Source organism: Antedon bifida, chromosome 7 (assembly GCF_963402885.1).
Source record: "Antedon bifida chromosome 7, ecAntBifi1.1, whole genome shotgun sequence".
Lineage (NCBI taxonomy): Eukaryota > Metazoa > Echinodermata > Crinoidea > Comatulida > Antedonidae > Antedon > Antedon bifida.
Window position 1 is genome coordinate 19,205,334 of NC_136232.1, and position 21,080 is coordinate 19,226,413.

General features: G+C 34.6%; 2 pseudogenes; both read left to right on the forward strand.

Annotated features, from left to right (window-relative positions):
• Positions 1-8,722: 8,722 nt before the first annotated feature.
• LOC144848308 (protein wntless homolog pseudogene) lies at positions 8,723-10,654 on the forward strand (annotated as a pseudogene).
• A 7,977-nt stretch (positions 10,655-18,631) lies between these two features.
• LOC144848154 (protein wntless homolog pseudogene) lies at positions 18,632-20,576 on the forward strand (annotated as a pseudogene).
• Positions 20,577-21,080: the final 504 nt, after the last annotated feature.

Genomic DNA, 21,080 nt, shown 5'->3' on the forward strand with positions numbered 1-21,080 from the left:
ATAAAGGTCAGAGTATGGTATTCTATGAATTAGTGCATTCTTCATGTTTCACGTATTATATTCTGTGAAATTTATATATTATTAGGGATGTTACTGGGTTACCTGTGTTTTATTATTATGCCAAGTTTGTAAACTTGATGTAAGTTTGTAAACTTGATGTAAGTTTGTAAACTTGATGTAAGTTTGTAAACTTGATGTAAGTTTGATTGAGTGAAAGCTGTTCAATAATTGTAGTTAGTAACTTTAAAGGCCCCCACCAATATTTGTATATAACGTTTATTTAAGATAACATTGAGTGTAGTTAACCTAACTTGATATTTATAGTACATGATATCGTGTTACCAGAGTAGTATACATATACAATGAACCTAGGTCCATGCATATACCAAGCAATAAAATACATGCCTTGTTTAGGATTTATCCTTTCTGTGTCATGAAGGCTGGCCAAATAGATTCTTTATTAATTACTAAGGCAATTGTGTCCTAAGCCTACTAGACACCCGGTCTTATAAGAACAATTTGATACAACTTTGTATGCCAGACAAGTGAAATATTGAGCCCTCATAAAATATTATTCATGATGATAATTTATTGTTGAAATGTTTAATCGAAATATAACATGTATTATATATTTTCATTGTGTCAAGAATGTAATAAAATTGTATGCATACATAAAAAAATTAATTAGATTGGAATAAAGGTCAGAGTATGGTATTCTATGAATTAGTGCATTCTTCATGTTTCACGTATTATATTCTGGGAAATTTATATATTATTAGGGATGTTACTGGGTTACCTGTGTTTTATTATTATGCCATGTTTTCTATTAAACCAGATCGTGTATAGGCTTAGGTACATTAGGCATGTTACTTGCTGGCTTCTCCGTCGGAAGCTAATCGTGTATAGGCTTATGTAGATTAGGCATGTTGCTGTTTTTGACTGTGACAAATATCCGTGTTCTCTCAGAGATAAAATGCAAGTATGTCAATCACATGCTATCAAATCAGAAAAATTAATAAAGCTCTATCTAACACTATCAAACTAATTTTGATAAAAAAAAGTGTGATGTTCCCAAATATGGTAGTGATAATATGATGCCATCATGTCCATATGGGCACACCATTTTTTGTTCGCATAAAGTTTTATATTTTAGAAAAAATAATAATAATTACATGTTTGTATGTAAGTTTGTTTGTCATCCTTGAGTATGCCAATCGATATATTGATCAAATTGAGCTGAAAATAACATGCACTCAGTCACTCTGCATTTTCTCAAGTATTTTTCTCATTTGTATACTTGCTTTAATTCGTTTGAATATCAGTTTATGAATTATTCCTTGTTAGACCAGTGAAGCTTCATAATTTAATATTGACTATTGTGTCTAATGTAATATGGATGTGTACTGTACTTGAGTAGTGATGTGTAAGGTAATCAATATTAATCAATATACGATACTAATTGATTACTTTAAGATAATGTATGTTTAAATTATTGTTTGTGAATTACTGTTAGTGAGAATGCTTAATGAGTTGGCTTGAGGCCGACTTGACTTGGGGCCGACTTGACTTTGGCCGAGACGGTTTAGGGCCGAGTTGGATCGAATTCTATTAAACGTATAAAGGAGGATTGTTTGACGAGATGAAAGTGAAGTCTGGTCTTTGTTTTTCAATGAAAACTGGAACCTTTTACAGGATTTGTTGGATCGATTGATAATGAAATCAGGAAATTTGAAAGCAGATGTGCAAAGGAGAAAGATCCTGAAATTGCTACGCACGTAGTATTAGAGCAGTACATTGACAGTTATAGCAACTGCTCCATACAAAGATGGTAAAATATTGGAGAGATGGCTTTCCTAAACACCATCATTACACCAAAAGAACATTACCAACTAGAGGGAGGCATGTCTCTCAGTGTCTAAGAACGCTTTAGAGTTGAAAAAAAACCCATCACTTGAACCTTACGCCATTAAAGAACATAGTTTCCTCACTTGTTGTACCATAATCTGTAAAAAATGACATCATGAAAAATTCATCGATGAAGATTTATATAAACATTTGTCAAAACCGACTTTCTATTGACATCAGTATAGTATTTGAGACCGAATGAAAGCTAAATTCAAAAGCTTTGGTACATGGATGCATAAAACAAAGATTTCAGTTGGAGATTAGGCCATTAAACTTAGTGAAGAAAGACAACTATCAAGATTTCTTGTCATACAGCATTCTCGACCAGAGTTCTTGCCAAAACTTGAAACAACGATAGGAAACTATGGATTGGCCATCATACCAAGATCTTTATTTGCTAACGATGGATCACTACTTATACCAAGTGATAAATCAAGTCTAATACCTTTGAAAGTGATGAGCAATTCAAAAAGAAGGTCTACTCACACCGATGAACATTCCCCTTCTAGTACTATATGATCATGCATCACATATTAGTCTTCAACTCATCAATTATGCAAGAGAAAATGACATACATTTGTATTGCCTCCCACCGCACACAACAAATTATCTGTAACCTAAATTTAATTGTAATTGGCTAAATCTGTTTTCCGATCATTGAAATCTGAATACAACAAAGCATGCGAAAAGTTCTTCAAGAAACAATCCAGGCAAAGTAATAACACGGTTAAACTTTTGCAGAATATTGAAAGACGTGTATGTTGTTTCATGCATTATGGCGAATGCTGCTATAAGCGGGTTTTCTGCAACGGGTATATATACATTTAATCCCGATGCAGTTCGCAAGATTTAAATTTTGGATTTAAAGAACAAGCCATCACAGATATATAATGCCGATGAAACCAAACTTAGTTTGGTGCACAATCTATCAAAGATTCAAGATAGATCAAGATAGAGAACTATCCAGTGTAAAATAAGTGGAAACAGAGTGAGAATGTAATAGTGCTAGCCTGTGCAAATGCTGCAGGGTTATTTACCACCCTTGATTATTAAAGGCCAGCGACTGAGCGATTCTGTAATGCAGAATGCTCCTGTCGATTCTTTCTTTGGTGTCAGCAAATCACTGTTCATTGATACGGAGTTGTTTGACATGTGGTTTAGAAAGTATTTTGTTGGTGCTCCTTTCCACCGAACACAAAAAATCATCTGTAACCTTTGGGTAAATTTGTTTTCCAATCATTGAAATCTGAATACAAGAAAGCATGTGAAAAGTTCCTTAAGAAAAATCCAGGAAAAAACACGGTTAAACTTTTACGGAATATTGAAAGATGCGTATTGCTGCTACATATAAGCGGGTTTTCTGAAACTGGTATATATCCTTTTAATCCAGATGCTGCTGCTGAGTTTCTAGAAGCTTCAACTGTAGAGAACATTTTCGCGGATAAGCCTGTTAATTCAAATTAAGTCAATCCACAGGATCAACTCTTTCATGATTCGGCTGAACAAATTGCTTATGCCCTTTCTACTGATGGTAATGTCAACTGCAATTCCACAGACAACCCTGGGCCAAGTATGTTTATCTACTCCTCTCTACCACTCGGATGGTACTTGGTTACATTCCAACAAGAATATTTATGTTAGTGTGGTATACATTACTTTTAGCTTTTTGATTCTTTTACTTTTAATTGATTTACAGCATTTTGGAATGCTATTAAGTATTGTGTTGATTTGTTTTCGACTTAAAATGTGAATAGACAACACATTTACTCTCGATAGGGTAATCGGGAAATGCCTGTGGTCCTCTATTTGTTTATAGGATTAACCATTTTTATATACTCGGATGCCAATAGAGACACAATTTAATACCATAGTGCGGTATTTAGGGGGAGGGGCAAGAAAACTGTAAAAAAAATTAAATCTTCCGCAAACGGAACAGACCTCACAGAACGCCTTTGAGGAATTGAAAGCGCAATTTGGTGAGGTGTTTTTTGTCGGGAATCCGCTTGCTGAATTCTATGAAAGAGTCCAATATCCAGCAGAGACTCCTTCAATATATGCCGTAGAGCTAGAAGGACTTCTGAGAGAGGTGGAAGAAAGAGTGCAACATCAAATGGTTGATGGCGACCATTATGCTGACGCAACAGTTTATGAGGGGAGTAGGAGATGCGCATGTAACACAGAGACTTCCTCCCATGAGACCAAGATCTATGATATTCAAAGAGGTAAAAGCAGAACTCCATCTTATGGAACGGGAGAACAAGACTACAAAAACTGTACAACAACAGTCAAATCAAGTTGACCGTCCAGAAAAAACGAAACTAGACAATTTAACAAAAGCAGTGAACGATTTAAAAGAACAGTTTACACAACTGCTGTCTATAACAATAAGCCAAAGCGAGACCTGATTTCATAAGTGCCCAACAAGATGAAAATCAAGAACTTATAAGGTGCAGAAAGTGCGGACAAGAAGGTCATATTGCCGTTGGATGCAGAATTCCGTTAAACTACAATGTTCCACGGTGGAGATGTGCACCGCGGGACCAACACCACGAGTAAGCCTTAACAAGGTAAATACTTCTAATAATGTTTCCTCTTTTCGTAGTTCTCTTATAGGAGAGCCTAATGAGGATATCGTAGAAATTAATGGCATCACTTATAGGTCGTTAATAGACTCCGGGTCCCAGGTAACATCAATTACTGAAACTCTGTGGAAAGCTCATTCACAATTATGCAAACTAAATTTAAATCATCTTATTATTATATCGCATGAGGGCGGGCATTTGTGTAGGATGTGCTATGCGATTGCATTCTGTGTAGCGTGGGTAATTTATAGCGTGCTTACTACATGTGCGTTCTTTCTCTCATTGGACTCATTTGAAGTAACACGTCTAACGATTGTTGTCTTCAGATTTTAACATACAGCTATTTTGTCTTGGGTGTCTTTTGTCCTTTTGGACACATTTAAGAGTCACATTTAGAGATTCTTTCAAATACTGTACTCGAGTCGAAGTTGCAGATTGTGTTTTTATCGACGTATTAACTGGTTTTTTTCCATAACGAGGACATTGGTTTAATATTCAAGATAAAGCTTTCAACATCCTGACGTAAGTGAGTACGTTCTCTTGATCTTTGGCTTAGTATAATAGAATGGTAACGACGACGTGTGAGGTAAGCCTGTGCGGACATTCGTTTGTCAAAAGATTACAATTTTATTGTGAGGAATCGGAATTTTCTGGCATGCGCCTAGATCCAAAACACTATCAATAAAGTGTACAATTTTCCTCGATTTGTCTACGTCACCAGACATTGTTTACATTCACATCGGTGTGTGGGTCACACCTTTAACGATCGGGTCTCTGTCATTAATCAAAAACTTCAGTCAATTTATGCCGACGGTTGCGCGGCGGTTTTCCGTAATCAGTGAAACCAATAAAACCAAAATACGATTTATAGATTATTGTCAAGAAGGACTCCGGTGTAAAAATAGATAAAAACGTGTAAAGAACTTCGGGGAATGGTGTACTATAGGAGAAGAGATGTGGTTACGTTACTAAAGAAATTATAGGGCGTTGATTCATGACTCATTGGCTAGATAATGGACAAAGCTTTCCATTTACGTCTCCATTGTTGTTATAATATGGCTTTCATTGTTTTTATTGGGACTGGCCAAGTCTCTATAGCATCGTGTTACATAGGCCTAATATAACATAGTTAAAATTAAATGTAAATAAAATAATATATGGATTACGTACATGAAATAACGTATTATTGCTTCTTATATTTTTTCCAAGTCGCACTAGCTAGGCATAGTCTCAAGCACGCATTGCATAGCCCTAATATAACAGTTAAAATTAAATGTAAACAAAATAATATATGGATGTTACTGTACTTGAAATAACGTATTATTTATTGCTTCTTATATTTTTTCCAAGTTGCACTAGCTAGACATAGTCTCAAGCACGCATTACATAGGCCTAATATAACAGTTCAAATTAAATGTAAAAAAAATAATATATGGATGTTGATACTTGAAATAACGTATTTATTTTATTTTATTTTCAATCTTTCTACATAGCAAAAAAACAAACATAATATAAGTATAACAGGGGAGTAGCGGAAAAGCAAAAGTATAAAACTGTCATCTTGTGATGTGCTTGACCAGCCCCTGTCAACTTGAACGATACAATAAAACCGACATTTAACAAATTTAGAAAAATACATAGAAAAATATGGTATAATAAAATGTTAACAAAAGTGTTATAAAAATGCAATTTCTATCTGAACAATCTGATTGTGTAAAAGTTAAAAATTCTGATTGTATAAAAGTTAAAAATTCTGATTGTATAAAAGTTACAAATTATGAATGTATAAAAGTTAAAAATTCTGATTGTATAAAAGTTAAATTCTGATTGTATAAAAGTTAAAAATTCTGATTGTATAAAAGTTAAAAATTCTGATTGTATAAAAGTTAAAAAGTTAAAAATTCAAAGTAGGTACAATAATGTTAATAAAAATATGAAAAAAATTAAAAATCTATAAAATGTTGCTTTAAACTGTGTTTAAACTTAAAAAACGACTCTTCAATAAGATTGTTTCTGATCGTAGCACCAAGTTCTGAAAACATTTTAGGAAACCGTACTATCCCTGAGTATTTAAAAGCATCAGTACGAGCTCTACCATGATGAAAGGTGAGTATATCTAGGTGTCGATTATTAACTAAGAAAGAATCAACATATTCACTCATAAAATCAGATCGTGGAGAAATTATTATATTGGCAATGAATGTCATGTTTAAGAAATCACGCCTATTCTCTACTGACATTAGACCTAGCTCCTTTCTTCTATCTATATAATGTTGATCTAAATAACCTTTCTTTAAGATCATGCAGGTAGCTCTCCTCTGAACGGATTCTAGCATATTTATATGTTTTTTACGGTACACCCACCACACTGGAGAACAATAATATAAGCATGGCAGCACAAGTGTCTTATAAAGATGGAGAGCTACACTACTAGGGGCATTAGATGTGATTAACCGTATAAGACCAATAAGACGGTTACAATTTGATACTGCATCCTGAACTTGATTGTCCCATGACAAGTTACTTTGTATTGAGCAGCCTAAAATGTTTAATGAATCATTACAATCTAAAAGTGTATCAGAAATGCTGTATATAGGTTTAGGATATCCTCTTCTCCAAGTAAGTCGCATAGATTTGCATTTATATTGCTTCTTATATTCTTTCTATAGTTTGATTCTACAATAGCCTCAAGTTACAACTCTGCAATGAAATATTACATACATTATAAATGTATACATAAAATGACTTTACAAAAACACAATATAAATAAAATGTTCAAATATATATTTGCACATAAAAAGTGTAGGCCTACAAAAATCCAATGTATAATAATGAATCCCCGTAGCTAAAGTGGAACATTCGAAACGTCGCCAGTCTGTTCTGGGTCAACGGTTGGTCAAATACAATCCACGATTTAATGCAAAATGCACCCCTATTTTTTTTCGAATGGAATAACCCTTAAAAAAAAACCCGGTAACTAAAATGCCCGTGATCCGTTTTTTATTAGATGGAATCATTTGTTCGGCGATTTGAATATTGCTGTTCCTGAATTATTTCCAATAGTTATCGCCATGGAAGTTTGGGGCTCGGCATTAGCTAACCGCTATATCTTGTTTTTCTGTGATAATTCAGCAGTTGTTGCTGTTATCAATAAGAAATCCGCTAAAGATTTGCTGTTTTTACGACTTATACGCCGTTTGGTTCTGGTTTGCCTCCGTTACATTATACAGTACATTTCCGTGCCTCACACATTCATGGAGTCTAGAATATTTTTGCAGATTTTCTATCAAGAGGGGAGTTTTTACGTGCTCTAAAGTCTTTTCTTGACCTTAGCCTCACTCCGTTAATTGTTCCTTCTTGTCAGATTTACATTTGGAAATTTTTTTTTTTTAGGTATTGTGTGCACAGGTTCTCTGGATGCTGCTCCTCTCAATAAAGAAGCTGTATCACTGATACAATCATCGTTGGCACCAACGACCGTTGCGGCGTACCAACGTAGTACAGTATTAGGAAACTCGCGGCCTACAGCGACAAGGTAAAGGAAACGTGTTTATGATGTTTTTAAAATTAAAGGTTATATAACACAAATGGTTACAATAATGTTATTTTAACGTTTTTAAAACCCCATAAAAAGCGAAATATGTTTTAAAAACTGATATTTTAGGTTTTTAAAACTCTACAAATTAACGTTTTAAATATGAAAAATAGCGTTTTTAAAACCAAAACAATACGTCAAAAAAACTTTATTTTGACGTTAATTTAAATATCATTATTACCTTATCTTTATGTAATTTTAACGTTTTTAAAACCCCTCAAAACACAAAATATGTTTTTAAAACTGACATTTTAGGTTATATTTACCTGTAAAAACCGTATTTAAAACGTTTCAAACTGGACAAATTAACGTTTTTAATACAAAAAATTAGCATTTTTAAAACCATACAATACGTCAAAAAACGTTGCTTTAACGTTATTTAAATATCATTATTTCGTTATATATATACGTTTAAAATTTGTGTTTTAAACGTTCAAATAAAACGTTATTTCAACGTTTGCAAAACTCCACAAATTCACGTATTAAAAACGAAATATTATAACGTTTTTAAAACCAAAAAATACGTTAAAAAAAGTATTTTAACGTTATTATATCTAGGAATATTACGTTATAAATACGTTCCTTCCTTCTACAATCTGTAACTTTGTTTGCCCATTAAAGTAATTAAATCTAACCGCTAAACAAAGCAGAAAACGACCACCTACGGATATCCATACATTTTCAGTAAATTATTTGTTTTTTCTCATTTAGAATCATGGCTGGTGTTATTTTAGAGAATCTCAGTACCAAGAAGTTGTTCGGTTTTTGTGTAATCCTGCTAATAGTTCAGATAATTTGTTTCTTGGTCGGGGGACTTATCGCACCAAAACCTACAGATGCCAATAGTCACCTGACCACCAAATGTGTAGACCCTGCCGACAACGTTCATAAATGGTTTATACCCAACGGACCTGGAGAGTGTTCCAAAGTAGCTAACTTTGAAGAGGCAGCAAGGAAGTACATTGATGCGAATCAGATCGTTTTTTCGTTACGAATGCCACATAGATCGTATAATATGAGTCGTAGCTTCCAATTCATACTGACCATGATCAGATTGGAAACACAGTACAAGTTAACTGTTCCCGATGCACCAGAAGAAATTACAATGATTGTGCGTGTTGGTTACAGAGATAGTGATTATGAAGATTGGAAAGAACTTACTAGAGTAACAGAAACAAGAAAACTTGAATGTCTGCTGCACTCGAATGAAGACGAAGGACCAGTTGACGGTGACCCGTATAATTGTGAGCCTCTACCGTTCTTTGAATTAAGCACCTGCCATCATAAGCAGTACCTAATCAATATTCGATTACCGGTAGAATTTAACAAAGAAACCAATGAACAGAAGTACAACACTAAGTTAGGCAGCATCACTGATATTTGGATCATTGAGATTCATCAAACTGGTGGTTTTACTTTAGTATGGCTGACAATGAAGTCTGTCATGACACCTATTCCACTTGTTTTCCTCATCTGGTTCTGGCTAAGAATCTCCAAGTTAAATCGATCGCCAGTTCTTATGGAAAAGTTTGTTATGGTTCTGGGAATTTCTATTACCTTCCTAAATATACCAATTGAATGGTTCACGTTCTGGTTCAACATCCCATACATGTTGCTGATTAGTGACATACGTCAGGGAATCTTTTATGCCACGTTACTCTCGTCTTGGATCATATTTGTTGGTGAACATCTCATGGACACAGTTGAGCGAGCAAGATTGAGTGCGTACTGGAAGCAAGTCGGGACAATTGCTTTTTGTTGTTTTTGTATGTTTGTCTTTGACATGTGCGAAAGAGGAGTGCAGATTTCAAATCCATTCTTTACTTTATGGACAACAGAGACAGGCAAAAACCTGGCTATGCTATTTCTTGTTATGGCTGGGATCTGTTTAAGTGCTTACTTCCTGTTTCTATGTTTCATGGTGTGGCAAATATTCAGAAACATCAGTATTAAACGTTTGGCGCTTCCACACATGGCCAAAGCTAGACGCCTTCATTATGAAGGTTTGATTTTCAGATTCAAATTCTTCATGTTGTTCACTTTGTTATGTGCTGCCCTCACTGTAATCTTCTTCATTTTGAGTCAAGTTTATGAAGATCACTATAAAATGGGACAAGAGAAGACACTTCAGATTAGCAGCGCCTACTTCACCGGTGTTTATGGCATGTGGAACATCTATGTGGTCGCTGTCATCTTTTTGTATGCCCCTTCACACAAGCAAGTCTCCTCTGACAATGATGACAGCAGCGAAGGAAGTCATGTGGAGTTCCAGTTGGAATCTACATCCACGACGCCAGGGTCTGATGACCCACCGTCAGCATCAGCAGCAGCAAGAACCGACCAATCAGAGCTTAAGAACCTCCTTACAAAAACCGCTATTGACTAAAATTTGATAATACATCAGGAAAGAGGGTTCATTGCATAACGGTACATTGTATGTTCTTATACAAAGACCGTATAATGTGTCTCATACAAGTGGTCCAACTTATTATGTATGCAAATCACAGACTAAAACTAACTTGATAATTACATTTCTCCTTGAAAACTTGAGTATTAAATATCATAATAACAAGTGCCAAATATATTTATTTTTCTTTATTTATAAACTTGTAAGTTTGTAAACTTGATGTAAGTTTGTAAACTTGATGTAAGTTTGTAAACTTCATGTAAGTTTGATTGAGTGAAAGCTGTTCAATAATTGTAGTTAGTAACTTTAAAGGCCCCCACCAATATTTGTATATAACGTTTATTTAAGATAACATTGAGTGTACTTAACCTAACTTGATATTTATAGTACATGATATCGTGTTACCAGAGTAGTATACATATACCATGAACCTAGGTCCATGCATATACCAAGCAATAAAATACATGCCTTGTTTAGGATTTATCCTTTCTGTGTCATGAAGGCTGGCCAAATAGATTCTTTATTAATTACTAAGGCAATTGTGTCCTAAGCCTACTAGACACCCGGTCTTATAAGAACAATTTGATACAACTTTGTATGCCAGACAAGTGAAATATTGAGCCCTCATAAAATATTATTCATGATGATAATTTATTGTTGAAATGTTTAATCGAAATATAACATGTATTATATATTTTCATTGTGTCAAGAATGTAATAAAATTGTATGCATACATAAAAAAATTAATTAGATTGGAATAAAGGTCAGAGTATGGTATTCTATGAATTAGTGCATTCTTCATGTTTCACGTATTATATTCTGGGAAATTTATATATTATTAGGGATGTTACTGGGTTACCTGTGTTTTATTATTATGCCATGTTTTCTATTAAACCAGATCGTGTATAGGCTTAGGTACATTAGGCATGTTACTTGCTGGCTTCTCCGTCGGAAGCTAATCGTGTATAGGCTTATGTAGATTAGGCATGTTGCTGTTTTTGACTGTGAAAAATATCCGTGTTCTCTCAGAGATAAAATGCAAGTATGTCAATCACATGCTATCAAATCAGAAAAATTAATAAAGCTCTATCTAACAAAATCAAACTAATTTTGATAAAAAAAATTGTGATGTTCCCAAATATGGTAGTGATAATATGATGCCATCATGTCCATATGGGCACACCATTTTTTGTTCGCATAAAGTTTTATATTTTAGAAAAAATAATAATAATTACATGTTTGTATGTAAGTTTGTTTGTCATCCTTGAGTATGCCAATCGATATATTGATCAAATTGAGCTGAAAATAACATGCACTCAGTCACTCTGCATTTTCTCAAGTATTTTTCTCATTTGTATACGTGCTTTAATTCGTTTGAATATCAGTTTATGAATTATTCCTTGTTAGACCAGTGAAGCTTCATAATTTAATATTGACTATTGTGTCTAATGTAATATGGATGTGTACTGTACTTGAGTAGTGATGTGTAAGGTAATCAATATTAATCAATATACGATACTAATTGATTACTTTAAGATAATGTATGTTTAAATTATTGTTTGTGAATTACTGTTAGTGAGAATGCTTAATGAGTTGGCTTGAGGCCGACTTGACTTGGGGCCGACTTGACTTTGGCCGAGACGGTTTAGGGCCGAGTTGGATCGAATTCTATTAAACGTATAAAGGAGGATTGTTTGACGAGATGAAAGTGAAGTCTGGTCTTTGTTTTTCAATGAAAACTGGAACCTTTTACAGGATTTGTTTGATCGATTGATAATGAAATCAGGAAATTTGAAAGCAGATGTGCAAAGGAGAAAGATCCTGAAATTGCTACGCACGTAGTATTAGAGCAGTACATTGACAGTTATAGCAACTGCTCCATACAAAGATGGTAAAATATTGGAGAGATGGCTTTCCTAAACACCATCATTACACCAAAAGAACATTACCAACTAGAGGGAGGCATGTCTCTCAGTGTCTAAGAACGCTTTAGAGTTGAAAAAAAAACCCATCACTTGAACCTTACGCCATTAAAGAACATAGTTTCCTCGCTTGTTGTACCATAATCTGTAAAGAATGACGTCATGAAAAATTCTGGATTTAAAGAACAAGCCATCACAGATATATAATGCCGATGAAACCAAACTTAGTTTGGTGCACAATCTATCAAAGATTCAAGATAGATCAAGATAGAGAACTATCCAGTGTAAAATAAGTGGAAACAGAGTGAGAATGTAATAGTGCTAGCCTGTGCAAATGCTGCAGGGTTATTTACCACCCTTGATTATTAAAGGCCAGCGACTGAGCGATTTTTGAAAAACCATTCTACTGTAACATGCTTGCACAGAGTTGTTGATGATTGGTTAGAAAGTTTTAATGACTCAGAGGTCGTCGGCGCTTGTTTCTTAGATATATCCAAGTGCTTTGACACGATAGATCACTCAATTTTGTTATTTAAGCTTTACAAATATGGTTTCCATGAAAATGTTGTTTGGGACCCATCTTGTTTCTCATTTTCATAAATGATATTTCGCAGTCTATAGTAAATGGAACTTGCAGCGTTTTTGCTGATGATGTTGTGGTTTACACCTCAGGTGATACTGCTAAGATAGTAAATGATTCATTACAAATAATTATTGATAACATTGGTAAATGATATGATGGCAACCACCTCTCTATAAATACTGAAAAAACAAAGGTTATGTTACTAAGAAACAATCATACAGCTGACAGTAATGATTTAAATATACAAATTGGAACCAGTAAATTAGAACAAGTTGATAGTATAAGGTATCTGGGAGTCGTAATCGATGAAATGTTGGCTTGGAAACAAAATACTCAATGTATTAGTAAAAATATTGGATATAAAATAACAATGCTAGGTAAAATGGCTAGTAGTTTAAGTAAACCGTTACTTGAAACTCTATATATAAGTACAATTCAGCCTTGTAGTGATTATGCTATAACAGTCTGGGGAAATACGACAGAGTTAAACAAAAATATTTTAAAGCGACATCAAAAAAGAGCTGCTCGAATTGTAACTAACAACTTCGATTATATTAATGTAAGGGGTGACAACATCATCCAGAACCTATCGTGGCAAACTCTTGAAGAGAAACGAGATTTCTCCCTAGCATGTATAATGTATAAATGTGTTTACGGCCTTGCACCAATTAGATTAGTAAATGAAATTGAATTGATTCGCGATATTCACACCCACTTAACACGTGGAGTAGAAAATTTGAATGTAACAATACCTAAATACACCCTTAGTAAAATGAATTCGTCTTTTAAAGTTGCAGGCGCAAAAATATGGAACAATTTACCAATTAATATTAAATCGGCACCAACAATTACGTCCTTTAAGGCTAGATACAAATCTCATTTCTTTTCATAAAAAACTGACATGTATTATATTTAATTAAGTTTCTCTTTTGTATATTTTGATTAAGACAGGACCACAATGTAAAACAGATACACTGTTATCTGATTGTTTTATCCTGTATAAATATATTATTTATTATTATTTATTATTATTATTATTATTATTATTATTATTCTGTAATGCAGAATGCTCCTGCCGATTCTTTCTTTGGTGTCAGCAAATCACTGTTCATTGATACGGAGTTGTTTGACATGTGGTTTAGAAAGTTTTTTGTTGGTGCTCCTTTCCACCGAACACAACAAATCATCTGTAACCTTTGGGTAAATTTGTTTTCCAATCATTGAAATCTGAATACAAGAAAGCATGTGAAAAGTTCCTTAAGAAAAATCCAGGAAAAAACACGGTTCAACTTTTACGGAATATTGAAAGATGCGTATTGCTGCTACATATAAGCGGGTTTTCTGCAACGGGTATATATCCTTTTAATCCAGATGCTGCTGCTGAGTTTCTACAAGCTTCAACTGTAGAGAACATTTTCGCGGATAAGCCTGTTAATTCAAATTAAGTCAATCCACAGGATCAACCCTTTCATGATTCGGCTGAACAAATTGTCAACTGCAATTCCACAGACAACCCTGGACCAAGTATGTTTATCTACTCCTCTCTACCACTCGGATGGTACTTGGTTACATTTCAACAAGAATATTTATGTTAGTGTGGTATACATTACTTTTAGCTTTTTGATTCTTTTACTTTTAATTGATTTACAGCATTTTGGAATGCTATTAAGTATTGTGTTGATTTTTTTTCGACTTAAAATGTGAATAGACACCACAATTACTCTCGATAGGGTAATCGGGAAATGCCTGTGGTCCTCTATTTGTTTATAGGATTAACCATTTTTATATACTCGGATGCCAATAGAGACACAATTTAATACCATAGTGTGGTATTTAGGGGGAGGGGCAAGAAAACTGTAAAAAAAATTAAATCTTCCGCAAACGGAACAGACCTCACAGAACGCCTTTGAGGAACTGAAAGCGCAATTTGGTGAGGTGTTTTTTGCCGGGGATCCGCTTGCTGAATTCTATGAAAGAGTCCAATATCCAGCAGAGACTCCTTCAATATATGCCGTAGAGCTAGAAGGACTTCTGAGAGAGGTGGAAGAAAGAGTGCAACATCAACAATGGTTGATGGCGACCATTATGCTGACGCAACAGTTTATGAGGGGAGTAGGAGATGCGCATGTAACACAGAGACTTCCTCCCATGAGACCAAGATCTATGATATTCAAAGAGGTAAAAGCAGAACTCCGTCTTATGGAACGGGAGAACAAGACTACAAAAACTGTACAACAACAGTCAAATCAAGTTGACCGTCCAGAAAAAACGAAACTAGACAATTTAACAAAAGCAGTGAACGATTTAAAAGAACAGTTTACACAACTGCTGTCTATACAACAAGCCCAAGCAAGACCTGATTTCATAAGTGCCCAACAAGATGAAAATCAAGAACTTATAAGGTGCGGACAAGAAGGTCATATTGCCGTTGGATGCAGAATTCCGTTAAACTACAATGTTCCACGGTGGAGACAAACACCACGAGTAAGCCTTAACAAGGTAAATACTTCTAATAATGTTTCCTCTTTTCGTAGTTCTCTTATAGGAGAGCCTAATGAGGATATCGTAGAAATTAATGGCGTCACCTATAGGTCGTTAATAGACTCCGGGTCCCAGATAACATCAATTACTGAAACTCTGTGGAAAGCTCATCCACAATTATGCAAACTAAATTTAAATCATCTTATTATTATATCGCATGAGGGCGGGCATTTGTGTAGGATGTGCTATGCGATTGCATTCTGTGTAGCGTGGGTAATTTATAGCGTGCTTACTACATGTGCGTTCTTTCTCTCATTGGACTCATTTGAAGCACGATTGTTGTCTTCAGATTTTAACATACAGCTATTTGTCTTGAGTGTCTTTTGTCCTTTTGGACACATTTAAGAGTCACATTTAGAGATTCTTTCAAATACTGTACTCGAGTCGAAGTTGCAGATTGTGTTTTTATCGACGTATTAACTGGTTTTTTTCCATAACGAGGACATTGGTTTAATATTCAAGATAAAGCTTTCAACATCCTGACGTAAGTGAGTACGTTCTCTTGATCTTTGGCTTAGTATAATAGAATGGTAACGACGACGTGTGAGGTAAGCCTGTGCGGACATTCGTTTGTCGTTTATTGTGAGGAATCGGAATTTTCTGGCATGCGCCTAGATCCAAAACACTATCAATAAAGTGTACAATTTTCCTCGATTTGTCTACGTCACCAGACATTGTTTACATTCACATCGGCGAAAATGATATTGGTGAACGTTCAAACGATTCAATTGTCCAAAACATTGTTAATCTCCTTGGGCTTGGTGTAGAATGTCAACGTGTGCTAGTTAGCCAAATGCTGAAACGGCATCCCCGTTGTGTGGGTCACACCTTTAACGATCGGGTCTCTGTCATTAATCAAAAACTTCAGTCAATTTATGCCGACGGTTGCGCGGCGGTTTTCCGTAATCAGTGAAACCAATAAAACCAAAATACGATTTATAGATTATTGTCAAGAAGGACTCCGGTGTAAAAATAGATAAAAACGTGTAAAGAACTTCGGGGAATGGTGTACATTAGGAGAAGAGATGTGGTTACGTTACTAAAGAAATTATAGGGCGTTGATTCATGACTCATTGGCTAGATAATGGACAAAGCTTTCCATTTACGTCTCCATTGTTGTTATAATATGGCTTTCATTGTTTTTATTGGGACTGGCCAAGTCTCTATAGCATCGTGTTACATAGGCCTAATATAACATAGTTAAAATTAAATGTAAATAAAATAATATATGGATTACGTACATGAAATAACGTATTATTGCTTCTTATATTTTTTCCAAGTCGCACTAGCTAGGCATAGTCTCAAGCACGCATTGCATAGCCCTAATATAACAGTTAAAATTAAATGTAAACAAAATAATATATGGATGTTACTGTACTTGAAATAACGTATTATTTATTGCTTCTTATATTTTTTTCCAAGTTGCACTAGCTAGACATAGTCTCAAGCACGCATTACATAGGCCTAATATAACAGTTGAAATTAAATGTAAACAAAATAATATATGGATGTTGATACTTGAAATAACGTATTTATATTGCTTCTTATATTCTTTCTATAGTTTGATTCTACAATAGCCTCAAGTTACAACTCTGCAATGAAATATTACATACATTGTAAATGTATACATAAAATGACTTTACAAAAACACAATATAAATAAAATGTTCAAATATATATTTGCACATAAAAAGTGTAGGCCTACAAAAATCCAATGTATAATAATGAATCCCCGTAGCTAAAGTGGAACATTCGAAACGTCACCAGTCTGTTCTGGATCAACTGTTGGTCAAATACAATCCACGATTTAATGCAAAATGCACCCCTATTTTTTTTCGAATGGAATAACCCTTAAAAAAAAACCCGGTAACTAAAATGCCCGTGATCCGTTTTTTATTAGATGGAATCATTTGTTCGGCGATTTGAATATTGCTGTTCCTGAATTATTTCCAATAGTTATCGCCATGGAAGTTTGGGGCTCGGCATTAGCTAACCGCTATATCTTGTTTTTCTGTGATAATTCAGCAGTTGTTGCTGTTATCAATAAGAAATCCGCTAAAGATTTGCTGTTTTTACGACTTATACGCCGTTTGGTTCTGGTTTGCCTCCGTTACATTATACAGTACATTTCCGTGCCTCACACATTCATGGAGTCTAGAATATTTTGGCAGATTTTCTATCAAGAGGGGAGTTTTTACGTGCTCTAAAGTCTTTTCTTGACCTTAGCCTCACTCCGTTAATTGTTCCTTCTTGTCAGATTTACATTTGGAAATTTTTTTTTTTAGGTATTGTGTGCACAGGTTCTCTGGATGCTGCTCCTCTCAATAAAGAAGCTGTATCACTGATACAATCATCGTTGGCACCAACGACCGTTGCGGCGTACCAACGTAGTACAGTATTAGGAAACTCGCGGCCTACAGCGACAAGGTAAAGGAAACGTGTTTATGATGTTTTTAAAATTAAAGGTTATATAACACAAATGGTTACAATAATGTTATTTTAACGTTTTTAAAACCCCATAAAAAGCGAAATACGTTTTAAAAACTGATATTTTAGGTTTTTAAAACTCTACAAATTAACGTTTTAAATATGAAAAATAGCGTTTTTAAAACCAAAACAATACGTCAAAAAAACTTTATTTTGACGTTAATTTAAATATCATTATTACCTTATCTTTATGTAATTTTAACGTTTTTAAAACTGACATTTTAGGTTATATTTACCTGTAAAAACCGTATTTAAAACGTTTCAAACTGGACAAATTAACGTTTTTAATACAAAAAATTAGCATTTTTAAAACCATACAATACGTCAAAAAACGTTGCTTTAACGTTATTTAAATATCATTATTTCGTTATATATATACGTTTAAAATTTGTGTTTTAAACGTTCAAATAAAACGTTATTTCAACGTTTGCAAAACTCCACAAATTCACGTATTAAAAACGAAATATTATAACGTTTTTAAAACCAAAAAAAACGTTAAAAAAAGTATTTTAACGTTATTATATCTAGGAATATTACGTTATAAATACGTTCCTTCCTTCTACAATCTGTAACTTTGTTTGCCCATTAAAGTAATTAAATCTAACCGCTAAACAAAGCAGAAAACGACCACCTACGGATATCCATACATTTTCAGTAAATTATTTGTTTTTTCTCATTTAGAATCATGGCTGGTGTTATTTTAGAGAATCTCAGTACCAAGAAGTTGTTCGGTTTTTGTGTAATCCTGCTAATAGTTCAGATAATTTGTTTCTTGGTCGGGGGACTTATCGCACCAAAACCTACAGATGCCAATAGTCACCTGACCACCAAATGTGTAGACCCTGCCGACAACGTTCATAAATGGTTTATACCCAACGGACCTGGAGAGTGTTCCAAAGTAGCTAACTTTGAAGAGGCAGCAAGGAAGTACATTGATGCGAATCAGATCGTTTTTTCGTTACGAATGCCACATAGATCGTATAATATGAGTCGTAGCTTCCAATTCATACTGACCATGATCAGATTGGAAACACAGTACAAGTTAACTGTTCCCGATGCACCAGAAGAAATTACAATGATTGTGCGTGTTGGTTACAGAGATAGTGATTATGAAGATTGGAAAGAACTTACTAGAGTAACAGAAACAAGAAAACTTGAATGTCTGCTGCACTCGAATGAAGACGAAGGACCAGTTGACGGTGACCCGTATAATTGTGAGCCTCTACCGTTCTTTGAATTAAGCACCTGCCATCATAAGCAGTACCTAATCAATATTCGATTACCGGTAGAATTTAACAAAGAAACCAATGAACAGAAGTACAACACTAAGTTAGGCAGCATCACTGATATTTGGATCATTGAGATTCATCAAACTGGTGGTTTTACTTTAGTATGGCTGACAATGAAGTCTGTCATGACACCTATTCCACTTGTTTTCCTCATCTGGTTCTGGCTAAGAATCTCCAAGTTAAATCGATCGCCAGTTCTTATGGAAAAGTTTGTTATGGTTCTGGGAATTTCTATTACCTTCCTAAATATACCAATTGAATGGTTCACGTTCTGGTTCAACATCCCATACATGTTGCTGATTAGTGACATACGTCAAGGAATCTTTTATGCCACGTTACTCTCGTCTTGGATCATATTTGTTGGTGAACATCTCATGGACACAGTTGAGCGAGCAAGATTGAGTGCGTACTGGAAGCAAGTCGGGACAATTGCTTTTTGTTGTTTTTGTATGTTTGTCTTTGATATGTGCGAAAGAGGAGTGCAGATTTCAAATCCATTCTTTACTTTATGGACAACAGAGACAGGCAAAAACCTGGCTATGCTATTTCTTGTTATGGCTGGGATCTGTTTAAGTGCTTACTTCCTGTTTCTATGTTTCATGGTGTGGCAAATATTCAGAAACATCAGTATTAAACGTCTGGCGCTTCCACACATGGCCAAAGCTAGACGCCTTCATTATGAAGGTTTGATTTTCAGATTCAAATTCTTCATGTTGTTCACTTTGTTATGTGCTGCCCTCACTGTAATCTTCTTCATTTTGAGTCAAGTTTATGAAGATCACTATAAAATGGGACATGAGAAGACACTTCAGATTAGCAGCGCCTACTTCACCGGTGTTTATGGCATGTGGAACATCTATGTGGTCGCTGTCATCTTTTTGTATGCCCCTTCACACAAGCAAGTCTCCTCTGACAATGATGACAGCAGCGAAGGAAGTCATGTGGAGTTCCAGTTGGAATCTACATCCACGACGCCAGGGTCTGATGACCCACCGTCAGCATCAGCAGCAGCAAGAACCGACCAATCAGAGCTTAAGAACCTCCTTACAAAAACCGCTATTGACTAATTTGATAATAAATCAGGAAAGAGTGTTCATTGCATAACGGTACACTGTATGTTCTTATACAAAGACCATATAAAATGTATAATGTGTCTCATACAAGTGGTCCAACTTATTATGTACACATGTATGCAAATCACAGACTAAAACTAACTTGATAATTACATTTCTCCTTGAAAACTTGAGTATTAAATATCATAATAAAAAGTGCCAAATATATTTATTTTTCTTTATTTATAAACTTGTAAGTTTGTAAACTTGATGTAAGTTTGTAAACTTGATGTAAGTTTGTAAACTTGATGTAAGTTTGTAAACTTGATGTAAGTTTGATTGAGTGAAAGCTGTTCAATAATTGTAGTTAGTAACTTTAAAGGCCCCCACCAATATTTGTATATACCGTTTATTTAAGATAACATTGAGTGTACTTAACCTAACTTGATATTTATAGTACATGATATCGTGTTACCAGAGTAGTATACATATACCATGGACCTAGGTCCATGCATATACCAAGCAACAAAATACATGCCTTGTTTAGGATTTATCCTTTCTGTGTCATGAAGGCTGGCCAAATAGATTCTTTATTAATTACTAAGGCAATTGTGTCCTAAGCCTACTAGACACCCGGTCTTATAAGAACAATTTGATACAACTTTGTATGCCAGACAAGTGAAATATTGAGCCCTCAATTATGATGATAATTTATTGT